The 19,461-nt window shown below is 35.6% G+C and overlaps 1 long non-coding RNA gene across 1 annotated transcript in view; it reads left to right on the top strand.

Annotated features, from left to right (window-relative positions):
• Positions 1-504: 504 nt before the first annotated feature.
• Positions 505-19,461, top strand: part of LOC116873391 — an 87,577-nt gene continuing 68,620 nt past the window's right edge. Inside the window, exons 1-2 of the long non-coding RNA XR_004383807.1 lie at positions 505-648; positions 778-1,144. This is a non-coding gene — a long non-coding RNA (uncharacterized LOC116873391). The remainder of the gene's footprint in view (positions 649-777; positions 1,145-19,461) is intronic.

Genomic DNA, 19,461 nt, shown 5'->3' with positions numbered 1-19,461 from the left:
GAGTTTTTATTTTGTTTTTTTTTTCCCCTTAAAACAATTTTTATGAAGACAGAGCTTCAAAGGCTTTCCTATAGAGGTGTTCACAACAACTGCACAGCAATGCATTTATATTGTATATTAAAAAGGTGGGCTATGGAATTACACATTGTGGTACTACAAAACGATGCCTACCTAAATCATATAAACTCTACCAGCTTGTCAACTCAGTGAGTTCTGATACTATGGAAAATGAGTTTAATTATTTTGTGCTTTGAAGCTTTTTTTTTTCTTTAAAAATCATTATGTTGGATAGCTGTAAGGCCTTCAAGGGAGAGATGCCTATTTTTGTAGATCTATAAGTATTTGATTTCAAGTAGTAAATTGAATGAGTGTTTATTTTCTGTGATCTTGGGCTTGAGAAAATGCATTTCCAAAACACACTGCTGAAAATTTCACCCATGCATGACCCTATCTTTATTTGAGCCTCACTTCTTCTTAAAGCCGTCTAGGCAAATACATTTGTAATATTTGTGTGCTTAACTATGCATGTCTCTTACAGGGCTCTCTCGCTGCCATGACACTCAATCAGAGCACCTAGAGTGGGCTGGCCGAGACCAGAGCGGGTACCAAGCAGAACAAGTACAGAGGAAGGCACTGAGAGAGCACCAGGTAAACTAAAGGTTACTTGTCACGCCCACCCTGTGCCCAAAGAGCCTTCCCACATCCTCCTTCCTCACTGGGAAGAGAGCATTCTTCTCCTTCTGTGTTAAGTGCTTGGTTTTGTGATTTGTCTTTCAGAACTGGAAATAAAGCAGCCATTTGGATTTGGGCAGGAAGCAGCAGAGCACAGCTTTGGATCCTTCTTTAGGGAAATCGAGTTATGGATTTATGGTCCCGGTCAAGCTCAGCCCAGCCCCAGCCAGGGGCGGGCTCAGCAGCAAGAGTTCTGGTGGCGGCGGCGGCAGTAGCAGCGGCAGCAGTAGCAGCGGCAGCAGCAGCTTGGTCCTCTGACTCTCTTCGGTGACGGGTATTCTTGGGTGGATAATACGGATTACGTTGTTATTGCTTAAGAATACGCGTAGTCGAGGAGAGTACCAGCGGCAGGCGGGCAGCGGCCGCCCCTTCCAGCCCACCAGCTGGCCTCTAAACGCCTGTGGTTGCCAAGGTAGCACTTTTTTGATCTTTTCCTTTCCTCGTTGTTTTCGCTCTGGGTCGCGTGTTCCTTGATTAGAAGGCACACCCCACCAGAAAGGCTCTGCGCGCCCTGCCTCTGGTGACTGGGGCTGTAGAATGGGTCCGCGCCAGGGCGCGGGGGTCGAGGAGGAGGGGAGGGGCGGGGAAAGGATGGGGGTCTGCTCAGCGGAGCCTGCGCGGAGTTTCGGCGTCCCTGGCTTGCTCGCCTCCTCTCTTCGCCGGGGTGTGGCTTGGGGGAGAGACGGGGACTGAGCGAGTCTCTAAAGTTGAGAATGACTGAAAGGCCTTGAGCAGTTTGGCAGCGTCGCGAGTGAGGAGCAGGAGCTCGGCAGAGGGTCGTTAGGGGCTGCCTCCGCAGAAAGGGCGTGTCCGTGGGCGAAGGTGCCCCCGCAAGCTGCGGAAGCTCGTGACTTCGCGAATCCCGGCCCGGGGCGGTGCCGGAGCCCCACCCCCCGGCGGTGCCACTTGCGCAGCTAGACGTGGCGGCCGGGGCTGGGAAGGGGGCGGGGGACAGGGGCCTGGGTCCCCGCGGAACTTCGAGATTGGTAGTGTGTGGCGGGTCTCCTCAGGGACCCATACTTTCTTTTCGGATTCTCCGCGAAGGGGTGGAGAAACAGAATGGAAACCGGATTGGTTGCGGTGTGACACAGAACTGGAACCTTCCTGAAAGTGGTTGGGGCAGGCAGTGACTGTTCAGTCGTCCAGTTTCTTTAGGACACCTCTTCAGCGCTGTCTTCCCTGCCTCTGCTTTTAGGACGAGTCTCAAACACCAACAAACCCAAGGCATGTTCCCCCTCTCAGATCTGCTGCGAAGGGACGAGAGGAAGAGCGAGCCTTTCCCTTTTTCTACTTGCAGTTTTGTTTGTTTCAAATATTAATGGACGATAAAACCATACGGATTTGTCCCCTCCTAGTGAAGAACAAGCAACCACCCACGATCCCCTCCAGCACACCCAGACACTCCTGTGGACAGCCGGATGTAGCAGGAGTTGATATGTCCAAGATGGAGCTTGGAGAGATGATCCACCATAAAAGAGGAGGAAGGTCAAGAAGGCTGGAGCGCTCAGCTCTTGCCGGCGGCGGACCACGCAGCTCTGCAACTCTCCTTTTCCTCTTGCAAGGCGCCAGGGCCCGCCCGGTAGTGGCGCTTCAAAGGTGGGAGGAGAAAATGCTGGGGACAAGAATGCACAGACGACCAGAAGGTTCCAGTAGGGTCAGCAAGAACCTGCTGGGACTCTAAAACCAGGTTCCCTCCCTGCGTGGAGCCTTGGTTGTGCACAGGCTGCGAAGACTGAATTCCTGAGAAGTGGAAGCTGCGGGAGAAAACAAACACACAAAAACAACAAAATGGGAAGCCTGCGACGTTCTCCCTCGCAGCGTTCCCAGACCAGCTCTAAGCTGAGTTATGCCCCAGACACCTCTTCTCTTTGGAGGACGCCTTTCCCGGGAGCGAAGTGCTTGTACTACCCGCACTGAGATCTTGCTCCACAGGGGCAGCTCTGAGCCCTGGAGAGCGAGGTGCCTCGAAGGAGGCAGGCGCGCTCTCATGCTTTCCCATCTAGAGCTTTGCTTTTCTTCCAGTACTTTGGATTCCTAGTGAGGGGTGCACTACGCCACTCCTCTCCTGTCCCTATTTCCACTACACCGGGTCTGATCCCTCAGTTACTCTCAGTGTGTCTACACTCACAGTTTTTGCTCTCAGGGAGGGTTGTTTGCAAGGAAAATGCGTGGGGACCTTCCGAGAAGCTCCCAGGGCGAGTCCCTTTTAAGAATGAGTTGAAGTAGAAGAGAAAAGCACAAATGATACCTCTGCACTCGACATTCTACAACTAGCAAGAGAATATGTAACTACTGTTCTTTACTTCATTGTTCCTTGAATTACCCTCTTTCTCTAGGGATCCACCAGTTGGCGATTAAGGGCTTGTTATGTATTTAACAAAATTCAGTATGTCTGCTGGTGGCATTGTTTTATTGGGAAAGTAGGAAAGTAGAGAGAGCTACATAATCTAGTAACTAGGTGATCTTTGGAAAGTTGGCCTCATGCTGCTGGTTGACTAAATAAGTATGTAAGATTTGAAAGGTAGAAAGGGAGCTGGGGGCCTAGTGATAGAGTTTGCCAGAAATGAAAAGTAATACTCTGGCATTCGTTGAGAGATTTGAGGAAGAACTTTTTAAAATAAACTATTTTATTCAGTTCTTGGACGTTGGTACTTTAGTTTATGATTGCAATTGCTTCATAAATGAATAATAATTGTTAGAGTGGAATAATTGTAAATCCGAGTGATGAAATCTAAATGGTCAACAAAAAGTATTTGATTTTCTTGGTTCAGGTGGTTTAAATATTTATCTCATTGCTTTCTTTCCTTTGCAGAATTATTTTCGTATAAAAGTTTCCATTAGGTGTCAGTCTGACTGAGCTGGTTCCTATTTAAATTGAAAAAGAAAAAAAAAAGACAACAACAATTCTGTGTGTGTGTGTGTGTGTGTGCGCGCGCGCGCACGTGTGCATGTGTGCGTGTGTGTGTGTGTGTGTGTGTGTGGTGTTTTTTTTGTTTTGTTTTGTATTTAACTAGATTAGGCCTTTTTAGATAAGGGGGTAGGGAGAACCCAAAACTTTATTCAATTGAAATTGCTGTAGTTGTTTTATTATAGACAACCTGTTTTCCTCAGAAAATAGAATTTTAAATTATATCACTACTAGCCGGTTATTGTTTTTGCCCTGTCAGTATTCATAGACAGTATTAAAGAAGTACGAAATGATTGTGTGTTTTTCATACTAGATCCAGGTGATTTTAAGGAATTAAAATTATTGCATTTTTTCATTTAATGTCCAAATACAAGATGGCTATGCAACCTTTTTCTAAAATTTGGTTTGCTTTACAAAAGGGACAGAATTTCTACCTGAGAAAAGGATATAGATATAGCTTAGACTATTGTTTGACAGTAACACTTAGGGCTCTTTGGGGGGGGAGTGGTAGAAAACTTATGAAAATTCCCTTTGTTACTACTATTTTTACTTTAGTTAAGTCTACATAAGTACTCACATTCTATGAACACAGTTTAATGACTTATAGATGGAAGATTTTAGGTTTCCCATTGAGATTTGTATAATGTCTATGAACACTCACGTTTATACTGTGATATTCATTAGTAGGTGTAAGAAACATCATCTTGGTTGATGGTTTACTACTGACTCTCAGGTAAGGAGTTGGATGGAAACTGCGTTTTACAAAGATTTTACTGATTTTATTCTTTGTGTCTGTAAATTGTGTTCTTGTATTTTTGCTTGAATAGAACTCCAGGGAGTGGTGATATTCATGATTAGAGATCTGCTGAGGATCATGACAGCCTCTATGTAAATACAAAAACTATATATATATGTGTGTATATATATATACACACACATATATATATATTAGATGATTCTGACCAAGGTCATTTTCAAAGAGATAATCATGTTCTGGAGCCAGGATTTTCCCCCAAGTCCACTGCTTGTTTTAGGATGATGTGGTTCTTGTTGTCACAACAGGGCCAATCTAGAACCAGCACAGATCTGTCAATGAATGTCCAGGTAAAGGAGAGCAATGATGAAATAGCATTTCGATGGATAGAAAATTCCATAAACCATATAATCATTTTTTTTCTTATATTGCACATCAGTAATGGTAAATTTTCAAATATAAAAATAGACTTTTGTGTGTGTAGGTGGAGGTGCTGAATATATTGAGGAATATTTTGTGTTTTTATGTAGGACATAGGAGAAGGCCTAAGAATACAGAAGACAGTGTAAGACTATCACAATTTTTCACCAACTTTTTAGTAATGTACAGTTTTAGCTATCATGATACCATAGGAATGACAGAATGATGATCTTACAATGTTAGAGAGTAGTGTTATCTACATGTTTGACTGACTATTTGAAAGTAAATTTATTTTGGCAATAAACATTTTTAATTAAAAAACAATGTCAGAATACTTCAAAACTTTTATTATTGTAGTTAGCTGTTACATTATCAGTAGTTATGTATCTATAAAGTAAATGCTAGATAGATTTTAAGCAAAAAGTTTTGTAGTATAATTTTTCTAAAAGATATTTTGAGATTTTTCCCTTGACACCAATATTTAAATGACTTACAGTTCTTAAATTTCAATCTACAAAATACTCTGTGTGAATGTATAAGCCTTTTAACTGAGAAGACATTGCAACTCATCCAAAAAGCTACCAGCTAAAAAAATATATTGTGAGTTCTAAGTTTCTTGAAACATGTTTAGTACCTGGTGATTAGCTGAGTTTGGTGAGTGCAACTTAGTAACAGAACATTGTATCTCTAATATTTGTATTGTTGTCCAGATTACAAATATGTGACTACCTAAATCTTTTGAGGGCTAAATTCTATTATATTCTAGTTAATAATGAGAGCTAAGTAAGACAATCTGATCTTCAAAATCAACAAAAAGTATTTTATTAGCTCCGTAAGTATGAAGACAATAATTTTCATTTTCTATGTTTGTGTAAATACCCTTTGAGGCTCAGTGATATGCCACACTATCTGCAAATTTACATACATGCCACCTAAACTAGAACCAAAAGTTAAAATAAAGCAAAACAACACAGGATAACTATAAATTTTAAAACTTTCAAATAATGATTTTAAATAAGGCTTTCCATATTTATTAGCTTCAAATCAATACCAAATCTCAATTAAATTTCAAACTGTAAACACACATATTGCTGTAATCTATATACTAATACTGTATTCTTGCTTAAAATACAGTTTGTATCATAATACACTTTTTTGTTGACAAATTATATTACAATAGTGGCATGATTGCCGAATTTGAAAATAGTGTCTATTTTAAAACTTGAATAAAATGTATGCTCTTAAGAGATACAGTTTCTAAAAAAATATTTTTGTAACAATAATATAATTTAATGGGTAAATTGATATTCATGCAATTTTGTTTTTTTAATTTTTGTTTAATATATAAAACTAATTGTTTGAGGTTTTTTTTTTTTTTAGATTTTATTTATTTATTTGACAGACAGAGATCACAAGCAGGCAGAGAGGCAGGCAGAGAGAGAGAGGGAAGCTGACTCCCTGCTGAGCAGAGAGCCCGATGCGGGGCTCGATTCCAGGACCCTGGGATCATGACCTAAGCCGAAGGCAGAGGCTTTAACCCACTGAGCCACCCAGGCACCCCTTGAGGTCTGTTTTTATCTTTGTGAACAAAATGTGGCCAATTTCATGGATTGGTTCAAACAGGTCCCAAGAAACTAAAGTTACTTATTTCAGATTTCAAGATAGTTTCTGTATATTTACCAAACGTTACATTCGTTTTTGGACTCTAAGAAGAATGAATGAATGAATAAATGAATGTCATAACTGATGTCCTATCAGAAGCATGCATGCAAAAATATTTTCCTTTATAACAGCAATGTATTAGGGTAAGACAAGCATTCTGGATTGTTTTTTGCATAACCACAGGGGAATTAAATTTAAGAATGGTTACTTTATGGGTCCAGTTTCATGCATAATTTGTTTTCATAACTTTTTTTTTTTAAACAGGCTATGGAAGTGTTTATAAAGACAAAGCAAATTAGAGAATTGAGGCAGTTATGGAAAAACCTCAAATCTCATTTTTCCCTCAATTATAGGATACTTAAGGTAAAAAGGACTTTGGAATAAAAGCTAGAAAATCTGATTTTGAGTACAGGTTCAGTTGTGAACTATGACAACAGACTAATCAGAGAGCTTACCTGGCCCTCAGTGTCTCATCACAGCAAGGAGGGCTACGTTTATATTCTCTCAAAGCCCTTCCACCTCCTATGGACTCCATTTCAAAGGAAGCCGTTCTGAGGGTGGGAAGGGACTGAATTCTTCTCTTTATTTTATATACAGATGATGTGCAAATCAATACCACAACTAAACAAGCAGCTTTAAAAAAGAGAAAATCTCTCAAATGCATTCACCAACATATTTTTCTTGATATCAAACAGGAAATTGGTCTTTAAGATTTTTACTTAACTTTTTAAAACATGAAATACATGGAAATATTTTTGCCACTTCTTCATCATTCGGTTTTCATTTGAAGTTTTAGTAGGAAAGAAAAGCCCCAAAGAATGAGTTATAGATTCATCCTAGTGTGTTATTGTGGGAATACATGTATGTCTCCATATGTGTAAGACATCTGAGGCTCCCCAAACTAGGGATCAACCTCAGAAACTTTTCAGCCTAAAGAGACCAAATCACAAATAACTCTTTCCAAGTCAAAGTATATAATTGTAGTCGGTGAAGAATAAACACTGAAACTTTTAAAATATTTTCATTTTATATTTTGTTTGCAAATGTTTATGCTGGTAAATTTAATTACAATTGTTAAAAGAGTGGAAAATTACTATTTTTTTTTTCATTTTTCTGAAAAAAGAAGAGGGACTGATATCTGTCTAGGATGTCTAATTCAGAAACAGCATAGTAGTGGTATAGCCTTTTAAAATACCTGATCCAGTGTCTGGCACAGGAGAGGTGTTCAAAAATATTTATTAAATTAGTAAAAGCAATTATGTTCTTTCAGGACATCTTTATACAGAATTTTACATCCTCCCCCCGCCCCCCGCCTTGGTTAATGTCCTTTTAAAAGTAGCTATTACATAAAATGGATGAAGTGCATATATTTTAAGTTTAATTTAATATTAATATAAATTATAATTCTCAAATTTATGTACAGATAGTGCAGTTATTCTTTGTTCATATAGAAAACTTACTTTCTCTGACTTTCAGATATAACTCCTAAATAGTTGAAGAACCTATGAGAACATTTTAGTAATATTTTTTTTTTTGGAACTGTAAGTAACTGTTCAATCTGGAATTGTTTTATTCCATGTGAATTCTGATGTAAATATGTTACCTGATATATTTTATTTACTATTATATGTATAAATACATATGAATTATATGTATAAGTACATATAATTCACAAATTTTTAAACAAATAATTGAAATTCACTTTATCAGTATAATTATAATGATTGATATATTTTCAATGATAAGGATTGTACAATATTTTTTCCAATAGTTATTAGCAAAGCAAATTTAAGTTACAAGCAAAATTAAATTATAGTTTTATTTGAAAGGTGTGACTGTCCTGGGTGTTCCAAGTATAGTATATACAAGTTGACCTTTTAACCACAAAATAATATTCCCGTTCTCTAAAAATTAAAATAACATGGTCTGTCAGCTATAGCTTTATTCAGATAATTTACATAATGCTTCATCCACAGTTTAAGATGGATATGACACATTATGGCCATTTAGGACTTTAAGAATAGGTTCAGTAAAAATTCTATAAAGTTTTCAAAAGCATTTGATTTGAAATAGATTTCTGGTGGTGGGAATGTGAAGTTTGGAAACCATTTACTTATATTTTTATTAAAATGTCTCCTATTCCTTTCTGTTGCTGGATGTGGTTGTCCAAAACAACTTTGGGAGTGTTTAATACTAGCTATTAGGACAGGTCAAAATAGGAGGATTCTTTACCCTGAAGAAAAGAGGTTTTTGTTAGTTTTGGCTGCTATATTAAAAATCAGGGTTGATGCTAAATTTCTGAGACAGTTTCACATTTAGATCTGACAATTTGTGCAGATAACAATTGACTTTGACAAGAGACAAGGGACAATGATAGCAAGTAACAATATTAAGGATGTGGACTGTGGAGAGGATTGTGCAGTTTTGGTGATGTGTTAAAGAAACAATAATGAAATTATTGGTGGCTATTTTACTGGCAAATCTAATAGCTTGTGATAGGAAGTTGACAATTATTGACTTTATGTAGTGTATTTCTATAGTAGGAATTCTTTCATAGTATTCAAAAGTCCTTGCTTTTTTTTTTTTTTCTTTTTCTTTTTCTTTTCTTTTTTTTTTTTAGATCAAAAGTCATGCTCCGGTATAGAGCTATGAATCAATCAAAATAGAAATAGTGTCCGTGTAAAATAGGCCTAATTTATAGGTAGAACATTGAAAAAGGCATGGAATCTGGATGTTTCACGTCAAAGAAAAGATCATCAGTCTTGAAAAGACAAACTTACGGAAAATTAAGCCTAAGGGACACATAGCTTAAAAGAGAGAGCCTTTTGATCCATTTTTTCCATGGAAAAAAGATACGTGTTATATTTGAGACTGTGCTTTAGAAATAAAGTAACCTCAGGGAATTTATTTAAGACTGTATTAGCACTATTTCTCTCACTATAAAATACAGAGTTCAGTTTTTCCTACTCACTGCAATTGATTTAGATTTTAGGGATGAGGGCTGTTTGTTAATTAGTTGTGGTAAAGATACATAGGAGATGGACATGCTAGTTCATATCTGGATTGGCCTGTGTCTCCAAAGACACAGCATTTCCACTTGATCATTTCTTTTCTTTTCTTTTCTTTTTTTTTTTCATTTGTTTTCTTTTGATAGAATTATTTTCCAGTCTATTATCCACATAGAATACAGAATTTCATGAGTCTTAGATAAACACATAGTAAATTCAGATGATATTTAGTTGTTATGTTAATTTTCTATCTCAGACTCAGTTATTTGGTGTATGGTCCTACATCCATGTTTTATACATGGTATTTTCATACAGAGAATCTAAGTAACTTCCCTATGGATACCCAAATAATATTTGGAACCCATTTTCTGAGTCCACTTTGGAGGTTTTCTTTCTAATACATCACACTAAAACTTCAATATTGAGGTTTTTTTGCAATTCTACTCTTCCTGGTATTTGGCAATAATTCTCTTATTCCTCTTACTAGTCAGTGATTCATCTGATTTAACCTTTTTCAAGCTTAAATATTATATATACAGATGTGAACATGCCAATAGATTCCAAAGGTGTATAGTGTGCTTATTCATTTTTTTTTCCAAAATCTAGGAAGATTTTATAGGCCAAATTAGTGTAGAAACAAGTAGCAGTCATAATTATAGGAATAAGTTGATATTTTACCCGTTGCAAATATTTTTGTAAAACAAAGAAAAATTTTATCTCAATTAAACCAACTCAATTTAGTAAGCTTCCAAATGAAAGTACTGGCTCTGAGAATGGCATGACAAGTATTTGTCATGTAGTATATTCAATGGAAAATTAAAAATAAGGTTAGCAAATGCTGACCCAGTGATGTTCTCACATCAAAGAACATAAATAAAATCATATATTAATATACAAATAAATTATATTTACTCTTTTATTCCATTTTCAAATATTCAAAAACTGTCTTGTTGAATAAAGAAAGACAGATTGACTGTTGGCTCAGAGAAAAATCAAAACAAGATTCTCAATTTCACTACACCCTAGTCCACTGCTGGTGTGCTATTTATGCAAATGTCATGGTGGTCCTCCATGGCCACATCTGGGTTAAGTATAGTGTTAACCATTTAGGAGGCTGAGAGAGTGATTTTTTGCAGTGGTCACCCAACCTATCAATCAAAGAAACATACCTCTTATACATGAAGGGCTACTGCTCCCAAATCAGACCCTATCACAGCATAAGAGTTCACTTGAAAAAATGGTGTAAGTAACTTTCATCATTTTAAAATTCACCAAGATAGAAAGTTATCTCTTATCCCCATCAAGAGTTTTCCTTTTTTTATTAACTATAAACTATAACCGTAAAGTAGTTACATCCACTATTTTTCTCAATTTTTAAGAGCAAAATGTAGATATAACTGTAAGGTGGATAGAAATAAGAGGAGAGGGAGGGGTGGGAAAGAGAGAGGGAGAGAGAGAGAGAGAGATCTTCTGTTCTACTTTGTTGCTGAATTGAAGGTAATATTGTGGCAAAACTGACTCTGAGAAGCAATACTTAATCAACATTTTGTTCAAGGAAAGATGTTTTAGGGATTCATATAATTTGGTCAAGAACAGAAGGCTTTAAAATTTGTGAAGAATAGATCTTAATCCTCAAACCAGCTAATTAAGCTTCTTCTGTACAGCATACAGTTTAAGTTAACAGTAATTAATATAGCCAGCTTGGACCCTCAGGAAGCTAAAGCCAGCAAGTGCTTTTCGGTTCACTCGAGAGGATGCGGTTTGATTGCTGGCGCCAGTAAACAGGTTGGGAATTGTCAACATTGTAATTAGCAGCAAGTTTCTGGATTCTCAGCTTGCCAGACTAGTGGGCTGATGCTTGGAGCATTTGCCCCAGGGGGGAGAGGGAAAAACAAAGGAAGGGAATCTGAACAACCTTGCAGTGCTCTGCCAGCATATGCCACTGGACCAGTGTTTTTCTTGGCAAAGGTCTATTTTAAGACATCTAGCAGTGGTTTCCACAAAATATGAAACTCACCATAGCAACCAAAATGGCAAGCGTCTCAAAGAACCTTTCCTTGATTGGATATCAGATCAAACTGTGTTCAGAGCTATATAGCCTTATGGGCCGTGTGTGCTGTACTCTGCACAATGTGGTTATTAACAGCATGATTAAAAGGGTTAAAATCTGTTTTGGCAGCGATTCTGAAATACTGTGCTGAAACGACGTCAGAGAATAAGGTTATGCAAACCATATTAACCCTTCGTATAGTACAAATAGAAAGGAAATGTCAACCTTAGTACCACCAAGAATCCAATCTTCAGTACTTAAGTGATCATTTAAATGTAGTTTCCTTATTGCAAAGCCATGGGATCCTTGTGGAGAAAGTTTGTCATAGATTTGAAATCCGAACATCATTTGCAGTGCTTCTAAGACTAAGGACTAATAAAGTTTATGGGTAATTTATAACCCAACTGAACAAAAATTAGACTAGCTTTTGGAATCTACTTGATAAAAGTTCGTCAGTGTGTGTGTGTGTGTGTGTGTGTGTGTGTGTGTGTGTGTGTGTAAAATTTCACTGATCTTCTAGCAGAACCTGACCTGAAATAAATTACATATATACTCTGAGTAGTTACAGGATAAGTACCAAATCCACCTACCTTGTGACAAAAGCATAATAACAAACGCTTTTACTTTTTCTTTAAAGCAGCTCTGCAGTAAATTACTTTTACCTTCCACTTGAAAAAGGTCAAGGTTGCTGAGCATTACTAAAATACACATATTAATTTCTCCCAAATAAAAAAGCCTGGAATCATATCAGGGATATTCTTACTGTCACTTTCTACATTTGCCAAAATATGAGGAGGAGGTTTCAAAGAGATAAACAGGATGTAGAAGCAAACAAAATAGCTTTCTTTACTGTAAAAAAAAAAAAAAAAAGGCGTTCTTAAATGGATCAACCCGCTATATTAAGCAATTGCCGTATGTGGCCATTTCTGCCAGTGGATTATCAAAAGTACCCAAGAAATGGCTGCGTAGATTTGGCACCCAGGTGTCTGGTGTTGCATTTAGCGGACTCTTTTGTGGGGAGAAGGATTACTCATATTTGTTGGAGAGAGTGCCGTTCTCTAATCCTGCTCCACAACAGAATCCTTGTTGGAGTGAACCAGCAACACGATTTTTATCCACTCTCCTCTAGACTCTGAGGAATTCTCCACAATTATTTATTATTTTCAGTGGAATTAGATGCCTACAGGTGGCCTCATAATGTGCCTCCAGGCATACAACCTGCTGTAAATTTTTCAGTTACATTAACTCCGCAGTATGTTGTCTTATAACACCAGTTCATTCCGTTTATGAGAAAAGGGAGAAGGAAGTAGAAAGGCAGTCTTTCGTGTTAAGCACCATTGCAGTTCTGTTCCACCCCTGTTCTTTCTTTGACATCAGTAAAGGATATTTTCCAGAAGCGACGCTGCTGGCTTGTTAGTGTGGGCTGCGCATCTTTACAGAATCAGATGGGGCTGGGGGGAGACACAGGCAGCAGGCCTCCGTACAGAGTCCCAGGGACTGGCAGAGTGGGTGTCAATTAAAAACAGATGCAGAGCAGTACTTTTTCGTTTCCTCTTCTTTTTTCTTAAGGCCTTAAATGACTTCTGTTATTAAAGTGTTTTGTCTTCCGTGGTTTTTCATATTGTGTTAGGAAAAAATTAGTTCAGCTCTATCAGGACATTTGGGTTTATCAGGTCCTTCTGCAATTTCTCCCCTACCACTCATCCTATATACTGTAATGTTTTTCTTGGCCTTTTGGGTTACCAGTCAGTGAGAGAAGGAGGGGACTCCGTAACTTTTTTGTCATTGGATTTCACGCTCATCCTGGCTTTATACCGATGCAATTGTCATTCAAGGTATGCAGCTAATTACCCCTGTATATTTTGGGGTATAATTCTCAGAACTGATGAAAAACCGAAGATAATATCTGGGTTAATATACTTTAGGGGCAGAAATTAGATTAACATTTTAGGGGCAATACATAGGTCTATTTAAATCTCAGAAGTCCTAGTATGAGGTTATAAAGCCACTTTTCACAGTCATAAACAGAACAAAATCTGCCTCCTACCATTCTAGTCTCATTAAGCCTGTAGCCTATACTACAAGTAATGACAATGTGCACAGTTTAAATATATATTTTATGTGTACAAAGTAATATCTATATTATTAAAAACAAAACTTTTTAAAATGTAGAAACATGTTCTTATTTTAATGCCTGTAGCAGAGACATGGGCAGAATTAGTATTCCAAAGTCAATTTGACACTAACCAAGTTACCTACACCAATCCAAGGATATTGAGACCATTCTGGCTTTCATTTTATAACATCTGATGAACATGCTGAGATCAAGCAGCTTATATATTCAAGAGCTAGGATGTCTTTCAGAATAAATCAATAAATATACATTATGCATGTACAACTCATGTGGTATTCAGGTCTCCCAACATTTATTAAGCGCCTATTGTGTACCAAGAATTCTTCTCAATGTTGGAGTTATATTGCCCTGAAAGCGTTCGTGCCCTATAGGACAGGCCACAATTGAGGTTCTTATGAGCTCTCTGGGGAATTCAAAATAATGTAAAGCAATATCCTCCTTCCAAGTAACTTACTAGTTTGTGGTTAATAGAGCAAATATGAAATAGTGTAAAAGCAAATGTTGCTACAAGCCATCACTGTTATCTCTGTTCACAAAAAGACCCTTACAGATCACAGATAATAATAAAGTTCTCTATAGAAGTGGATTTACTCTTATTTTCCCTCCTGAGCATAGACAATCTTTAACAACTTAATAGATCAAGGAAGCACCTGATAGGAAAAGAATAAAACACACATATTTTCATCTCAAAGCAAGTTACTCTGTTAATATCCCTAAGTCATTGTAATGCATTTATAATTACACAAAACTATATTATCCTAGCAAAAATTGCTAGTGTATCTATGGTTATAATAAAATTTATTTTAGTAACTGTAAGATGATAGTGAATGCATCTGATTCCCAAATCCATTAATAATAATAGGTTCCAGATTCAGTAAATGTCTTTTGAGAACTTGATGATCGCTTTATCAAAGAACGTGCTAAAAGTGCTATGCTATGGATTTCAAAATGTGGTCCCTGATCAGTAGCCTCAGACTTCCCTGGGAACTTGTGAGAAATGCAGATTCTCAGATGGCATCACAGGTCCACCAACTCAAAAACCCTGGAGCTGGGGCTCCTAACCTGTGTTTTAACAAGCCTCATTCTGATGCCTGCTGGAGTTTGAGAATCACTGCTTTCTACTGATTTTTAAAAAATCACAATTAAAGAGGTTCTGACTTTAACACTAATCCAAATTACTTAGGTTCTGTTGTAGATTTAGAGTAACAAGTTTTTATTAATTGTTAATTTTAGCAGATATTTTAAATTAAAAATCAGGACTTTGTTTACCTGACTGGCAAATTCTATAACATTTTGGGAAACATTTTAAAGTACCAAATACTCTACTTTACTTGGAGTTTTATTTATGTAGAACTTAGGTAGTACTCTTATTAGTATTATATAATACTCTTACTAATACTCTTATTTAGCTTTATACTTATGATCATATATATTGAGTTTTTCCAAGACAAACTCTTCTTTTGGTTTAAGTTATTATTGTTGTGTTGGTATTATTATTATTAGGTGTAATATTATTATTATTATTCCAATAGCTGCCCAAATTTTACTCTGGTATTAAGTTATATCCCAGTTTAGAAGCAAGGACAAACAGGTCCATTGTACAGAAGGCATAAAACCAGAACTTTGGATCTTGTCTGTGTGTGTGTGTGTGTGTGTGTGTGTGTGTATGTGATGTGACTGTCCCATGGATCATCGTTACAATGTTCTCATTCATCTATGCCACAAGGAATTCTTAAATTTTCATGTAAGGGAATGCCCTGACCAAATTCTTTGAGCATTTACAAAACGGTCCAGTAATACCGTAGTATAAATTTCCTAAATGTGTGTATTAGAACTATATTGAATAAAAATCTGCTTGCAACTTAGATTACTATAGGATGGTAAAAATGAATGTTATTGGTTAAACAATTAGATTATATCAGTTCTCATTATGCCAACTGAAGACTGTTTCACAGAGTTGTAATATGTTCTTAGTTCGTCAGACCACAGCTTTCTATTCAAGCTTTCATGGAAACGTTAGACATTCAAAAGCTGAAATGTTTAAAGTGCAGCTCCAAAGGGCAGCAAATTGTTTCTTGTTTATGCTTTAATTTCAAATTTTAAAAAGGTGACTATTAAACCGTATCACTCTGGATTGTAAGGGCTAGAATGGTCCTCTGATACATAAAAGCTGACTTTTGTATTTAATGCACAAAATAATCTTAACTACCTTTGATTTAGTGTTAAAGTAACTGACTGACAATATAACCAGGATTTTTCTCAGTCTTGATTATACATGCTTGCTTATGTTAAAACATAAATTTAATCACATACATTATAGGATGTCAGAATATATAAGGAAGTATTAATAGTAATAATACTATTTCTTAGTAAAAATACAACATTTACTAATATGTAAAGAGAGTAGGTGATGGCCTGAGTATCAAAAAATTTCTTGATGGAGAATGTGTGTAACGTTAAATAATAAATTAGGTAGTATTTTACTTTATAACTTTAATGCATTAATGTGTTTTGTAAGATTCTGTTTTCTCTAATATTATCTTTTTAGAGTTGTTTCATTACTTGACAGAATAATAGGACTTTCCCTCTCTAAAAATATATTCTGAATATAAGCATAGAACTGTAAGTCCATTTTAGGATATTATTTTTTTTTCCACAATAGGGATGAGCAACACTGTCCAGACTTAAACGCGAACATTAAGAGAGTCTCAGTGGTGGAACAATTTATGCACACCCTGTTTTGATAGAATGATTGACAAGAGACATGCAAGAAATCCAAGTTATTTCTTGTGGAGGAAAAAAAAAAGTCCATTATTTTGACAGTTAACATTTTAAGATTAAGGACTTCAGATTAACCAGAAAAGAAAATGAAATCATTTTAGTAGGACTGTAGTTTGATGGATTTAGTCATTAAATTAAGTAGACACTAATTTAATGCTTAGTACTTCAAAATTCAAATGGAGTTCTGACTGCAACAAGGATGCAAAATAAGTACCAAGTGGTTTATATTTTGGCAGAGAAGATACTTAAAATTCAGAAATATCAAAACAGTTTTTTTCCTCTTATATTTTTATTAAATGTTTCCATTTATTATTGGTTCTAGTTCTTACAATGTACAGTGGATTCCGAGGTATTCAGTTACTATATTGCTGATGTTTCACATGTCCCTTTTTTTTTTTTTTAAATGTAATCTATCTGCCCAACGTGGGGTGAACTCGTGACCCCAAACCAAGAGTTGCGTGCTCTACTGCCTGAGCCAGCCAGGCACCCCCACATATTCTTTTATTACGTAACAAATGTTAAACTTTTTAAAAAAGATTTTATTTATTTATTTATTTGAAAGAAGAGAGAAAGAGAGAAAGCATGAGTGCAGGGAGGAGCAGAGAGAGAGACAGAAGCAGACTCCCCACTGAGCAGGGATCCAGATGTGGGATTCCATCCCAGGACCCAGAGATTATAACCGAACTGAGGGCATATGCTTAACCAACTAAGCCGCCCAGGTGCCCTCTTTAAACATTTTATAAAGGAAAAGTCAGTTTGAAAAAATTGTGTTAAATCATTATAATCTTTTACAAATGCGTATATAGATTTATTGTTTACTCTTATCTCCTTTGGCTTATTGGGGGCCTATATTGCTGATGATCTTATCATTAATATAAATTAGTTTGTTGATAGCTGGAAAAATTACCACCAGATGTGAGCTTATTAATTATCAGCAACAAAATATTAGTTGCTTAACATCTCTTCTAGAATGGTTTTGAAGTGTTCTGCAAAACTGGTGTAATTACATCTCTTGACCATTTTATTTGCAGACTGATACCTTATACTACTTACAGAGTTTTCAATATGCTTATAAAAGCAGATCTATGAGGGAAATTGTAAACAACTATTCAACTAAAAATGTTTTATTTTATAGTTTCTGAACTCTAATTTTAAATAGTGCAAGTTTTAAAGCTTATAGTAAATGAAATTTCACATTTATTAAAAAAACTAAGTATTTAATCTATTTGTTATAAATTACTGTTCAAAAATAAATAGTGGATTATATTAGGAACTATTACTAGGGTATTTATTTATAATAGGGATCTGTTGAAATTATAATGATAAGGTAACTATACATTTATAAAGTATTATTAAGACTATCTTTAAAATAATTTTAATTTTTATATACTGGTTTCTGGCATAGAGTTCACAGTCTTCCTAAATCCTGATTTTTTTTCCTACTAAAACTTTCAAATAGTATTTATATATCATACATTTTATTTTAAAAAAGAAAACTTGAAATGTTTGGTCATGTAGAAAAAGATAATTGGAAAAGGTTATTAAGGTAATAAAAGTGAAAGCACACTTTAGTCAGGTATTAAGTCTAGGTATTAAAGTTAGCATACTAAAATGGGAAATATTAGGTGTAATGTTTGTTAAATCAAAGTATTTCGATTACCCTTCTTTTCTGTCATTTCTTTTTGATTTATATGAACTTTTTTTTTTTAATACTATGACTACCACACCACTAAGTATCTGGCAAGATTATAATTTTAGCACTTACTTCAAATTACATGAAAATAGAATCCAAAAATGCCAAACTGCAAGTAGGTCTATTTTCTTAGATCAAAATAGACTGTTGTACATTATAAATGATACTCCCTGATGTTTTTATAATGATTCATGAAACCAAGGGGTTGACATTTTAGCTCAAAGATTTCCATTAAATGCTGATAAAACAGGAAAACTAATTGCAAAGTACTTCTAGATAATGATAAAGCAAGGTATTGAATCCTTTCCTACTACTATGCTATTTGAAATGCTTTAAAAAATCAACAGATATAATTGAAAATATCTTTTACAGCTAAATTAATGGGGACTAGGTGTTACAAATCAAAGCTAGGCCACGATAAATCACCATCACATGGTAATTTTACATCTCTTAGGAAAACATAACCACTTACGGGATGTCCACTCTTCAGGGTGACTCAGTGTCTCGGCCTACAGTAGAAACAATTATAAAATATAAGGACTTATCATTGTTATCCTTTTTAAATTATGATCTATTTTTCTTAAAGAAACTGTAGATGAAATTTGAAATTCTGTTCTCATTCATTAACTTTTATCCTAGTTTATCTTTTTCTTAGTCTATACAAAGGAATCCCACATACCTTATAGGCATTTCATATACATTAGTTGAATTTATTTAGAAACATTTAAAAATGTAAAATAACATTTTAAATAATATTCACATGTTAATTATATTGGTTTATTTGAAAACTAGCCCTATTGTGTCAAGAAAGGCACTAGTTATTTTTAATCAAGAGATAAAAATCCAGTTTGACTTAGAAGATTCTAAAATGATTTCTCAAAATGATATTTGGTACATGGTGATTACTGCTTTTATGTTCTTCTCTTTAACTTTACATGTTGTTTATCAGCAGAAAGAACACTTATGGTAAAAATCTGTTTACAGAAATTTGTTTTAAAAGAATTAGCTTCATTTTGAATTCTTTCCATGTTTTAGTAGGAAGGGTATTTATATGAATTTTGTTTTTCACACTTATTATAATACAAAATTACACTGATTTAAGTAATAAAGTTTATATTCAGAAAAGACATTTTCTTTGTTTATTTTTTTTTATTTTGCATTACACATATTTTGCTTACTGTGGCCAGACCCATATGGGTATAGAAATTAATTCTTTTATAAAAATGCATTAAACGTTAAGATGTAAGTTCCCCTAGTAGTTTTTTTTTTCAAAATTATTTATGTATCCTTAAATGTTGTACATATCTATGTTATATGTA

This window comes from Lontra canadensis, unplaced genomic scaffold (genome assembly GCF_010015895.1).
Source record: "Lontra canadensis isolate GAN:19392208 unplaced genomic scaffold, GSC_riverotter_1.0 scaffold33, whole genome shotgun sequence".
Classification (NCBI taxonomy): Eukaryota; Metazoa; Chordata; class Mammalia; order Carnivora; family Mustelidae; genus Lontra; species Lontra canadensis.
This window is presented reverse-complemented; position numbering and strand designations above follow the sequence as displayed.